General features: G+C 37.1%; 2 long non-coding RNA genes across 2 annotated transcripts in view; one reads left to right on the forward strand and one right to left on the reverse strand.

Annotated features, from left to right (window-relative positions):
• Nucleotides 1-13,304, reverse strand: part of LOC145943177 (uncharacterized) — a 34,957-nt gene that overhangs the window by 16,091 nt on the left and 5,562 nt on the right. The gene's annotated exons all lie outside the window — the stretch shown is intronic.
• On the forward strand, nt 2,546-13,036 carry LOC145943176 (uncharacterized). The gene is made up of 3 exons (XR_014426489.1): nt 2,546-4,129; nt 12,465-12,612; nt 12,709-13,036. It is a non-coding gene; the product is annotated as an uncharacterized LOC145943176 (long non-coding RNA).

The raw sequence follows: 13,304 nt of genomic DNA on the forward strand, positions 1-13,304 counted from the left end.
ATCGTTAAAATTAATTATCGTGTGCAGAGAGAGAGAAAGAGAGAAAGAAAGAGAAATCGAACACCGTGGAGAGAAGACCAGGTAATACATACTTCGAAACGCACAACGATTGTATTTTCACACCCCACGTCTCGCTGAAGAAATCGCTTTCATATTTTTAACGCCAAACAATATTTGCGATATAGAAGTGGTTTAAATTTTTTGCCTTTCAATTTATTAAAAATTTATCTTTTGAAAAGTTGTAAAAAAATATTGGCAGAATTGAAGACACTTGATATAGGCCATGTTCCAAAATTCACTGCCAGCGCTGAAAATCTATATATAGTTCACGTTACGTATATTATACATTTTCAGCGCTGGCAGTGAATTTTGAAACACGGTCATAACAAAGAGATGAGTAGCAATGCAGGAAGGGTATGAATATTTTATATTGACAATAAAATTTTCATAAATAATAATTCGCTTTTGTGTTGCGAGAGTGAATCGACATCAAGCTGTCGCTGACAAGGGATGCGTTTTGTTTCAGGAATTCGTGAAAGATATGTCATTGACGACATTTCGCAAGATCGAGAAACTATTTTAACAACTCGGAATCGTCCACCCATTATCGCGCAGAGATTGCACTTTCATCGTGAACTCTACTCACGGAATACTACTTGGAATATTATGCTTATGCATGGTGCAGCTTGGCTCGACCGCTGCCTTTCCCACAAACTGGAAACGGATGACACGTCTAACAGAGAGAGGAGAGAAGAGGAGAGCTCGATATTTTTCAGGTATTCCCTTTTGAACAGCAAAATCGATTTCACCAAAGGAAAACGGTCGCACGAACATTACCGTGGGGTTTCTTTTGTCCCGATAAAGAATTTGTACTCGAAGCAACGCTGTAAATTTCAGCATTGCCGGCGTGTTCGTGCAGGAGTGTCCCGAGACCACGAAAGCCCACAGCGCGATAGAAGTCATTCTGGTGAAATTTACGTTAAACGCTATCGACGATGTAAGAAAGGCCACGGCGAATGCTTTTTTTTTTGCACAAATGCTAATATAGTAGCTACCGCGATATCCGTGAAACGTGTAATTGTCGGAGAACGCCGGTGTAAGTGGAAGATACCACACGGATTTTTTTATCTACGCTCCTATTCTCGCTACGAATAAAATACTCTCGTTAAACATTCCTCGAACGGAATCGTAGGAGTAGTAGTCTGAAAAATCCGGGCGGGAGTCCTAGGCCGGTAGTCTCAACAAACCGTTACGTTCTGAATTTAGTAACGCGGATTTGCTTTCCGCGTCACGCACAGCCCGCCGATTAATGAGCGAGGAGCGTGTGCGGACGCGCGCGGAGAGTCGCGTGTCGCAATTTTTTTCTGCGGTCGGAGCGCGATGCATCCGGGTCAGAGTATCGCGCTCGAGCCGAGAGCCGCAATTACATTCCGCAACATATTGCGCCGACCGATCATTATCCGACAAAGAGAGCTCGGACACCGCGCGAGCGAATTGATTTCTTGAAAGAAAGGGAAAGAAAATCAATGTTTGGATACGATCGCGCGAAATTTATCGCGCCATGTAAGAAAAAAAAAAATCGACGGTTTGAATCCACGCCAGAGAGAAAGAGAGAGATTCCCACGTATGGTACATACATACGTACGTCGAGAAACGGGGGCCGAACCGGCGGGTCCTGAAGGGTCGAGGAGGATAAAGGGGAAAGACGCGTAAAGATCCGACCCTTCGCTGCAACGATGTCCTACCTTTTCGAAGAAACGAGAGAGAGTAGAAAATTTACATTTTTTAACGCGCGCGCGCGCTTCTTATAAGCCTTGTACGCCTTTCTCGATAGCAAGAACCGCGTCGAAAAATTCATTCACCCCGGGACTTCTATCTTACCGGGATTCCCCATCTCGAGGTATCGACGCGACTCGAAAGCGCTTGAGAGAACGCCGACGGGATCGTGACGTCGGTTGATCTTCGTCGAAAGATCCTCACGAGAGTCGTGTCTATCTAAGTACATACGAGGTCGAGCCTTTACCTCGATCACCCAGTATATACATATGAGACTCGCGGCTGAGCGAGAGCGAGACCGGGTGCGAGATGGGAAGAGGACGAGAGCGGAGAGAAGGAAAAGAAGCGGGAGGACACGTGGAGCCGGCTCGTAAGAGCGAGCGAGGGAGAACCCGGGGAGAGATTCCGGTGAAGAGCGAGAGCACGACGAGAGAGGAGAAAGGAGAGAGAAGGGAAACGAGGGAGAGAGCGAAGGCGCGAGAGATCGGTAAGAGGGGTCATTGGTTGTTCGTTGCGCGCTCAACGTATGGGAATCGTTATGGACCAACTATAGCCGTTGGAATGCGTCCTTTTTTTCCTTTTTGTGTCTCCCCCATATACCTGGCGAACCGCTCTCGCTCTGTTGCGGCGGTGGCGGTGGTGGTGAACCTCTTGCGGGCAATCCGGTCGGCCAGCGACCGACTGGGACGAAAGAGACCATGTTCTCCAAGTTGGAGGAGGATCGAATTCGACTCGAAGAAAGAAGGAGAGAAAGATAGCACGAATTGTGTAAGCAAACGAGGAGAAGAGAACCTGCGGAGGGAGGATGGACGACGTGCTGGAAGGAGAGAAAGATCTACCGCCGCGCGGAGAGGAGAAAGGAGCACCAGAAGAGAGATTGGGTTAACGGGGAGATGAGGGTGTAAGCGGCGGAGAACCTCAGCGCACCAGGACGAAGAGGGACAGCCGGCAAAAGAAGAAATAATGGCACTGCAAGGTAAAAAAAAAAGCGAAGAAGGAAAGTCGACGACGAACGTCGAGGAAAGAAGAATCGGTGGACGGTGTAAAAAGATTGTGAAAGTTCGAAGCGAGAGGAAAAAAAGGTACGTGACGAGAAGAAAGACCTGTAGGCAAGAGAAGAACTGATGGGAGAGAGAAGATCGAGAGAAGAGAGAAAGATGCTATCAAGGATTCGAGAATCAGAATGGAAGAAGACTGGAGAACATGTATTAAAAATGATGTAATTGTTCGAGAAGAAGAGCTCTTTGTACACACGAAACAATACTTTTCCCCGTAGCCAATGTCTTCTACCAGCTGCATCACAATGAAACAGCATCCGCATCGTCGAAACAACGATCACCGTCATCAAGATACGCCGAACAGCGGATGAGCGCTAAGGTAAAGGTAAACATTTGCGGGAGTAGACCGCAGAAGTACCGTGTTCAAAACGTCAAGGGACCATGTACGGCGAAGGCGAACGGTGTTCGAAGGCACCGCAAAGAACAAGCTCGGGAACAAGAAGAAGGCTAGAGCAAGAGTGCGCAACCGAGCGTCTCTTGTCAGCATCTTCGTCTACCAACATTCGCTACGGATAAACCTGCCTGTGATTGCGGCCAATTAAAAAAAAAAAAAAAAAAAAAGATCAACCGATTACCGCCGAGAAGAGCGACGCAAGAATAAAGCGAAGGACGCCGAAGAGCGGGATCAGGAAACCACGCGTGAGCGAAAGACCCGGCATAAATGGGAAAGAGAGGGAAAAAGAAAGATCCCCGACTCTTCGCCACGGTAGAACGGATCTACCGGGTGGTGGAAGGAGACGCACGATGAGAGATCCAAGGCAGATTCGAGTGGAACCAAGGCGAACGGACCGACGCGACGGACGGACAACCGGTAGAAGACGAAGGACAGGTATGAGACGTAGCCCGCGAAAAGCGACGAGGAGAGGGAGAGAGCCGGTCCTCTCTCTTTCTCTCTCTCTCTCTCATTGTTCTCAGCAAGACGGTTTGGCTCGCTGACGTCACGACAACGACGATTTGAACAGGCCAATGGGTGCTCGCAGACGTCTCATCCGTCGGTTACTCGCTGGTGGGATCGAGGAGCAACCAGGTAGAGAAAACAGGATGATGGTAGAAGGGGAGGTAGAGGAAAAGGTAGTGGGGCCGCGGGACCGGTGCGTACGGCCCAGACCTATTCTCAGTTGATCAGTGAGTGCGGTGGTTCTCTCATCTCGTACCGCGCCAGGTGTAACTTTCCTCTCTTTCTCTCTCGGTCTCTGTGTGTCCTTGATACGACGGAGACAGTGATGGAGTTAAATCTCACGGAAAGTGCTCCGAACCGGAGCCAAAGCCGCACGTACGGTTCTCTCTCTGCTCAGGTATGTAGTTCTTTTCCTACACTACGCGGTATAGTTAAACGTGATAATGCGCAGTTTGGAGAACGTCATCCAACTCGCGGGAGAAGACTCTGAAAATCGTCGTCCTCTAGCTCTGAGTAAAGTTCGCGCGAATTAGATTGGGAATATAGTGAAATACGAGAAACCTTTGAAAACTCTTTGTCTGTAGTTGGAAGAAAATTTCGAATGTCCGGAGAATTAGGAAATTATTTTTCAAAATTTGCATAGATTCCTCTCCCCTCCCCTTACCAAATATGGAAATATTCATAATCAATTCAGTATATATAATAAATTAACATAATTCGCGAAGACGCCTCGTTTCTGAAATTGTAAAAATATAAAAAAAAATATCGGTCGTAGACTGGATCAAAAATCGAATTAAGGATTTTTCATTTTCCGAGTTCTTAGCATTAATTACCTAAGAAAGGAAAAGAAGAGCCACACATATTAATGCTCTTCCGCTCACTTACATATGTTCAATAAGGCTGTGCTATTATGAGCGGAGTAATAATAAGAAAACGTTAATAATAATAATATATTAACTTTAACAATTATATATAAAAAGAACATATTCAACATATTCAATATATTGACATTATATATATTGAAATTTTCCGTGATATTTCCGTAGTCAGAATAATTACTATAAATCTTGTATATAATAAGTAAGAATCGTTCGAATTAATAATATGATTTGACTAAAGAAAGATATAACGAATAGAGAGAGAAATAATAGAACAATTAGAAATTTTTTTAATTTAAAATGTCGATTTCTTCGAGTGCAATTTTTATGTTAAATATATTTTACAATAATTTCAGTTTATGTATTTCTGAAGGACTATTAACAATGTATATTCGTTCGCGGATAAAATTCTCGGATAAATTTTATACTCCGGTGTCGCAGAAGTAATTAGAATTAAAATAAATGCCTGGAAGATTTTTTCCAGGATTAATGAAAGCAATAAAATATTTATTCGTTTAACACGTATTGATTTTAGGTTTTTTTAACGATTTATATTGAGAGTACCTATATGTGAAAGCAGCATTTTTATAATTTTCCTTAAAGTGATATAAATACATGCGGTTTTCTACCCGCATCGTTTTATGGAAATCCGTGTTTCAGCGTTAGACTTACATCACTTTCGATATAACCGGCTTATCATGTACCGGTCGGCACGAGATACATTAGTTGAAATAAGCAGTTTTGAGAGTATCGAAGCGCGAAGTACCTTGAGTTTGTGCTTAATAACTTCGCTCTTACCAAGAGTATTGCGTGTATTACATTCAAGGTTTAACATACCGAAACAATCGACGTCAAATTGAACAAAATTCTGATTATACAGTAGCAAGAGCCACCCTCTTACGAATTGTAACTGTAATTATTGCAAATTTAGTTACTCAATTTGTTCAAACCCAAATTTATAAAACTTACTTTAAATATGCATATAAATTTAAAACACACTTTTTGAACAAAAATGTTTATACATTTTTTTGTCAGTCTCTTTTACGACGCTTTTCAATATTAATTAAAAATTATGTTAGACTTGAAATTCCTCTTGATAAGATTTTCGAGTTATATATTTTTCGTGAAATAATTAAAATTCTGCAAATCGATAGATTTTTAGATTAATGTCCAAATTTAAGATTCGCGCGCGTTAAATAATAAAAACGTGCGCGCATAATCAAACGGAAGTGTGATTAGATTTAAGGAAGCGTAGGGTGTGCACGTGTGAAGATATTAAGTTCGCCTTCCCTCAAGATATCGGAGAATTTCTTCAAGGCCGAATGACAATGTCAATATCGTCAGACACTTTGGTCGATTAATTATCTCGGTGAATTCGAATAGACTATCCGTGCGTGAAGGATTCTCTAGCAATACGAGCGACAAGGATAAGGCAATCGTTTTGTATCATGAACAATATAAGCAGGAACCATTATATATTTTTAATTTTTTTCCCTTTTTAATCTTTAAAAAAAATATCCTATTTTAATCTTCATAAAGAGTGTTTATTAAAATTTATATACATTTTTAATTTATAAATGTATTATATTTATAACATTATTAATTAATTAATTAATTTTTAATATAAATTACAATATAATATTTTGAATTGCCAAAATAGAAATTGGACAAATGCAAAATTTAATATTTTCTATTTCGTGTCAATATTAATCGTCATTAATACTTATGTATCATTAATATTTAATACTGCATTAATATATTACTTTCACTTTTTTAAATATTTTTTTATGGTTCCTCAATTGTAAATTTTCAAAATTTGTTTTCTTTTTTTTTTTTTCTTTTCAAATACCGATTGCTTGTTTCGCATTCGCACTATCGGTGCGCACATCTTCATCTTCAACGATTCGCACCGTTTCGCGTGCGAATTTCCGTGGGCCTCTTAGCAACAGGTCATGCACACATCTGCCGTGTGGAAAAGCGGAGCCGCTGCTATACAACTCGAGCGTCTTTCTCCTTGTCGCTCGATAATCATGCATTACTTTCATCTGCCTCGCAATTCGCGATCGAACCGTTATTTTGCATAAAATTTTGTATCTCGTTTAAACAGATTCTTTTTTTTATAGAATATGTAGAAAAGTTATACGACATTTTCCAAATTCTAAATTTACGGAGAAACAATTTGACAGAAAAATTTCTGTTCGTCCACGTATTGTCTATTAAAGTTAAAAATTTGGTAAAAATTTGGTAAAGAAAATTTGATTATTCCCGAAAATAAAGTATACGTTAATATTTATTGTTAAACTCGTATCGACGATGAAACAAGTTTCTTATCTCATATATATCACCTCTAACTTAATAATATTTTTGTTTTTTGTTTCTACGAATCAATATGCTTACCCAAACAACACAGAGTGTCTAAAATATATCTCAAAGTCATCGTTTAGACGCGCGTGTTGTCTGGCTTATTGTTAGTATTTTATTAAATCTGTATGATACACCTATTTCTTGAATAATTTTTATCTTTTTCTCATATTTTCTTATATTTATAATTTATATAACTCGTTTCTGAGAGAGAGAGACAAAATGGATGGAAGATGTTCTCCATAGAAAATATAGTATATATAATTAAGCATTCAATTTTTCAAATAAATGTCTTTTTCACGAATTCTTGATTTTGAAATGATTTTAAATATCTTATGAAACCTTACATAATATCTAAAAATAAGTTTAGCATGTTCGCGCGCACACACATCGATAAGACGCAATCATCGAAGTAATGATAATTCACGACGTTGTATCTCACGTTGGCATGTTAAAAGAAATTTCAGCACGATCGATTACACGTTTACATCGTGTTAACGTGCGCTGCTGGTCCGTGTTGGAGCATATGTGCGTATTATGCACAAACTTGCACGCAACATCAACCATGGACCATTTTCGCGGTATCGGCAAAAACCAATGTCAGATTGTATCTTCCTCTTAATCCATTGATATTTAAAAAAAATATTTTCCCTTTCACAGTTATACAAGAATTTCTAATTGCATATCAATACTTCAAAGAGCGAATCCGCAACCCTCCCAAAAAATTTCCTATGCATATAAATTATTCTAGGCATTATTACCACTTTATGTCAAGTAGAAACAACGAATATATGATGATCAAAAAATGTTAGAAAATGATTTTAGTGGTTTTTTGTTATTTATAATCGAAAGAGAGGAAAGATTATATATATGCTTGCATTACGAATGACAAGTATTCTTCTTCGTGCATTTTCTTTAATTTGTTGTAGCACGAAAAATAAAATCCGAGCGACTAATGTTCATAATATCTTTTTCTTGGACTTTAGGGGTTTAGCCTTTAAAGTATTATCATATAATTAAAAATCACTCTCCGTATGATTTAATCATCTTACATTCATTATACATATAATTATAATATATCTTTAATTTTTTATTTCTGGAATAGATTTCTCTCGGTTGACGATAGCTAGCTCGATACCGGCAAAGAGTGGTTTCTGTGCGCACGTTCACCGACAACCGCAACCGGTATTATTGCCGCGCGGAAGCCTATATCGCATGCGATCTTCGTTGCATCGGTGAACTCGCCGGAGATCGGCATCGTAGAACGAACGTTCGAGGAATAAAACACGCCGCGATCTGCATACGTACATACGCGTTACGCGAATTTTCATTCAAAAAAAGCTAATGCGAAATTCTCCCCGGGATATGCGAATAAATTCCATGCGACTTTAATAATTTTATTCCACAAGAGAGTTTTATATAGAATTAAACATGTCAAATACTAGCTAAAATATTCTCCCTCTCCTCTCTTTCTGATATATATTTGGATAAAATATTTTTTAAATAAAACTTTTATTTAAATTATTTAACGATTGCTTCGGCTTTTCGCGATTTCTATGTTTAAGTTACACTCTTCATCTTTTTTTTTATTCCAAAAGAGCAGAGTTTTATATAGAATTAAACATGTCAAATACTCTCCCTTTTCTCTCTTTCTGATATATATTTGGATAAAAAATTTTTTAAATAAAATTTTTATTTAAATTATTTATGCTTCGACTTTTCGCGATTTCTATGTTTAAGTTATACTCTTCATCTTTTTTTGGATGACTTAATATATTTCGTACAGTTGGAAATAATATCACAGTATATCCAGCAATAAGCCAAGTTAAATACGATTTGTCAATTCTATTATCGCGCTACAGAGATATTACAGAGAGGATCCACGAACGACCTTTCGTAAATTATCCTCGTTTTGACTCGATCAATGACATATAAATATTTATACATTGAAAGATTACTTTTCATCAGTTTCAAAACTCTTCGCGAACGGCACGAATCATCGACGACTGTTCCTCTCTAATATATCAAAATATTAGTTTTATATACTTTTGACAATTAAATTGAAGTTAAAGGCATTTCATCAACTCACGAATACGATTTGAGGTAAGCTTATTTTTCACAAAAAAGTTTTTTAAATATATATATATATTAAATAGCAATATTTATATAATTAAGACATTTAATTTTATTAAATTTAAAAAAATTTGAATATAAAATTAAAAATTGCATACTTTACTTTTCAGATAAATTTTTATATTATTCAGCTAATTTTATTTCATTTAATAATGGTGTTATTTAAATCAATGTTCTCTCAAGATACTGTTTCCTTGAGAATATATATAACTTTCACAGATAAAATTTATTGCATAAACTTGTAGCCATGTTTCTTGATTTTCTTTCTTGCATTTCCATATCAAGTTTAAGAGGCAGGGAAATTAAATCGATAACTGTAATCGCAATGATAATGCCTGTGAGTGAAGCAGCTATCTCAAGCACTGGCGCAGCTGTGTTTGAATAAACGGTTGGAAATCGTGTTGAAAAATCTCGCGTTGGAAATTGAATTTATCGGTCATCGCGAAATATTGATCGAGAGTATCGAGAACTTTTTCGGGAACTTGCGTCGACAAACGATTGGATTATTACAAAATGCTTACGCGAATTCGACGAGATAACAGGTACGGTCAACAGATCATATACCGGAGACTTTGCTGAACCGTACGTGAAGTTGTTAATTAGATCGGTAAAGCGACGTCACAGGAGTCGAGTCATTTTTCGAATTTAAAAATAGTTATAAGATCTCGCACATGTGGAAACACGCCCGTGAATAAAATTACAAAAACATTATAAATGTGCTAAAATGTTAATGTGATTTATAGGTTTGTTTTTGATACAGAGTACCTTATAATTTTCCATAATCAAAATCAGGAATAATCTTACAAAATTTAATATTTAAATATTCATATTCACACAAATATTTTAATAATACTTTAATAATCAATCTATAATTTGATATTACGTTTGATATTATTAATATATGCGACAATCATATTGTCATATCAAAAAAATATATTTTATAATTAAAGAGTTTTCATTTATATAATGTTTAAATTTTGAGATTTTTTAGCTAAAGTTATCTCGGAGAATTCTTCGATGTAATTCTTTACTTTAAATGTTCGAGCATTCCACAAATTTTTTTATCTAATTCGGGCACGATATCAGCGGTATCATTTAAAGTCTCATTAAAAAAAAAATACATGTTTCAATTTCACGAAAGTGTAAGTATTCATATAATCGTGGAGAAAATTATAAAAATTACACGTTATTGATATCGAAAATTTTGTTCTTGCATCATTCGAATCAACACAGTTCGATCGCATAACAAATTAATGACGGCCGTTCATTGATCTCGCAAACAACTTGGCTGCCTTATCAGCGAACATGCCTTTTTCTTGAGTGTACCGGGACATCAAATATGAAATATCCTCGAAAGGTGGGATAATAAACGATGATATAGTTGTAACAACGATGACAGACAAGCGCGAGAAATCGAAGGCCAATCTAATCGCAGTCGGACTTATCACAGGCAGATACGTTTTACTTACATACGTGGGTTTAATGTGTCAGCTATACGTGACGTCCGATTTCACGGTTCGGATAAGAAGCTCGCGATAGAATCGGGAATCGCTTGGACAGAGGTCGGAATTTTTATTCGTGTTCGAAATACGGCAGCGAGCAAGTGTCATTTTGACGGGAACGGAATCGTCAGACGGTCGTCCTTGACATTTTGTGCGTTGTGACTGCGTGATAATGAAATTAAGCTGTTCTCAAGCGAACTCTAAAGTGCCGATCGAATGAAGGATAGAGGGAATTCGTCACGAATTATTTATAATTTTATTATTTGCGTGCACCGTGCTTTATTTGTGTTACTGAACCTGACCCGACCTGATACTCGTGATCCTAAAACTGTAAAAGTTACGGATTTATATGTGTATTAAGTGTGTACCTTCCTGTATGATTTTTCCTAGATTATTTTCAATTCATCCTCATTCTTTGCAATGTCATGTTGCGCATAGGCTATATCGCAATAGAGTGTAGTACGCGTACAGCTGTTTAATGTAAATTAATTCGCATGATCACGCTTTCACATTTTCACCAATTTCTGTTATCAAGCACGTTCTAATCACAATGATAAGCGCGTTCGTTAAATATGGAACGATAACGGGCTGCCTCTTTTTATGGCGCAATGTATAACTTATAAAAAAAAAAAATAATAATAATAATAATAAAGCGCCACGGGCGACTTTGCGATAAAGCGACAAGCAAAACCTTTCTTTTTGAAAGCAGAGATTTATTTTAAGAGCAGAAAGTGTTGCTGCTCTTGTGATTGAAGGAGACAGAGCGACGTAAAGATTGTGTGTATGTGAAAGAGAAAGAAAAAACAGAGATTAAGAGAGCGGTTTCAAAATAAAATCGAATCCAGATACGAACGATATATACGGTACGATATAGCAAGATCATAACTTTCTCCGAACGGATGTTCTTACGAAACTTTATACCGGTCTGTATACATATTTGTCGACTCGACTTCGATGAAAAGTACTTTAATAAGCAATTCTACAACGTAACGGATAATATCTTCTCGCGCCACAGAGAATTAAGAATCGATATACGAGAATAAATATAACTCTGTACTTATAATTATAAATGTTCCTGGTAACACGTGATTGACAAACTGCTCATTTAACTGATAATGTTAAATAAAAATAAAAAGATTCGGTGTGTAGGGATACAACGCAATCTTTAATATGAAAAATCGACGATATCCATGTAAAATACGGAAAAATACACGCCCGAGTCTTACTCATATCGTTCCGTGAACTGCATTAATTAATCGCTGATTAAAATTCTCGTTAAATTGAAATTCACGAGACTTCAAATGACGTGTCAATGCGGCTGGGTAATTACATATGACGTGACGAAGCACGTAATGTGATTTACAATTAGCACATGGTGCAGGATCTAATATAGATGTACATCTTTTTCGCGATGTCAGATAAATATATAAAAGTTGTTCGAATAGTTTCAAGATTACTTAAAATCGAATCAGAACCGAAGATAATTATAATAGTTATATCAATTATGTTAATGCATATTATATCTCCATAAGGCAAATATCGAATCGAGCTTCGAGTCATATTTCATCGCATATAATTTTTTTTTTCATATATATAATTATTATGAAATTTTGAAAAAAGAGTCGGTCCTCTGTCCTCTCAACGCAAAGGCCTTTTATAAGAGTTTTCAAACGTATGTTTAGTTATCGTCACATTATGTATCCGCGGGTCCAGGTTACGCGACTTTCACTCCGAAATGTCAACGGCTGTTTCACTTTTCAGTTCCCCACCGCGCACGCATATCGATCAATTCGCTTACGCACAACAAAGGGACGATTGTTGTAAAGCGATTTACGATTTCTCTCTGTATCTGTTTCAGATAATAGACGCGATGGCCGCGAGTGTATTATATGTCGATGCGATCGGATCTTGCAACCTGGAAAGCGGAGGACTACCTTCCAACTGGCAATAGAGAGATTTCACGGATTCACAATTTATATTCCACGCTCAACAATTATAAGAAAAAAGTAATTAGCGGAATATTTATTCCAACAAAGTAAGAATTATTTTACTATAATATTTATATAGCGCGAAGCTAAATAAAATATAATTTATATTTTCAGCTTACAGTATTATCTGAAAATAGCTAGAAATTTATTTTTAAAATCTTCTGTGTAGCAATGCAAAAAATATTTTTATTTGCAACATATATATAAGCTGTTGCTTGTCAGACTTATTTCATTTTTTTTTTCTTATTAGCGATTCACGAAAAAAATCACAATTGGAGAAAATCTTTTATTATATGTTGAAAAGGATCTCAATACTTCAAAGAGCGAATCCGCAACCCTCCCAAAAAATTTCCTATGCATATAAATTATTCTAGGCATTATTACCACTTTATGTCAAGTAGAAACAACGAATATATGATGATCAAAAAATGTTAGAAAATGATTTTAATGGTTTTTTGTTATTTATAGTCGAAAGAGAGGAAAGATTATATATATGCTTGCATTACGAATGATAAGTATTCTTCTTCGTGCATTTTCTTTAATTTGTTGAAGCACGAAAATCTTTGATTATATGTTGAAAAGGATCTCTTGGCGCGGACATTTTCTTTGGTTATCTAGCTGTATGAGTTTTATTCTACATCATAAAGCTAGGTTACCGGAGTTAAGCTCCTCGCCATATCAACTCCAGCAATCTTCCCCTTATGCATTTC

This window comes from Prenolepis imparis, unplaced genomic scaffold (assembly GCF_030444845.1).
Source record: "Prenolepis imparis isolate NDT839.2.m4 unplaced genomic scaffold, iyPreImpa1.0 SCAF_11, whole genome shotgun sequence".
Taxonomy (NCBI): domain Eukaryota; kingdom Metazoa; phylum Arthropoda; class Insecta; order Hymenoptera; family Formicidae; genus Prenolepis; species Prenolepis imparis.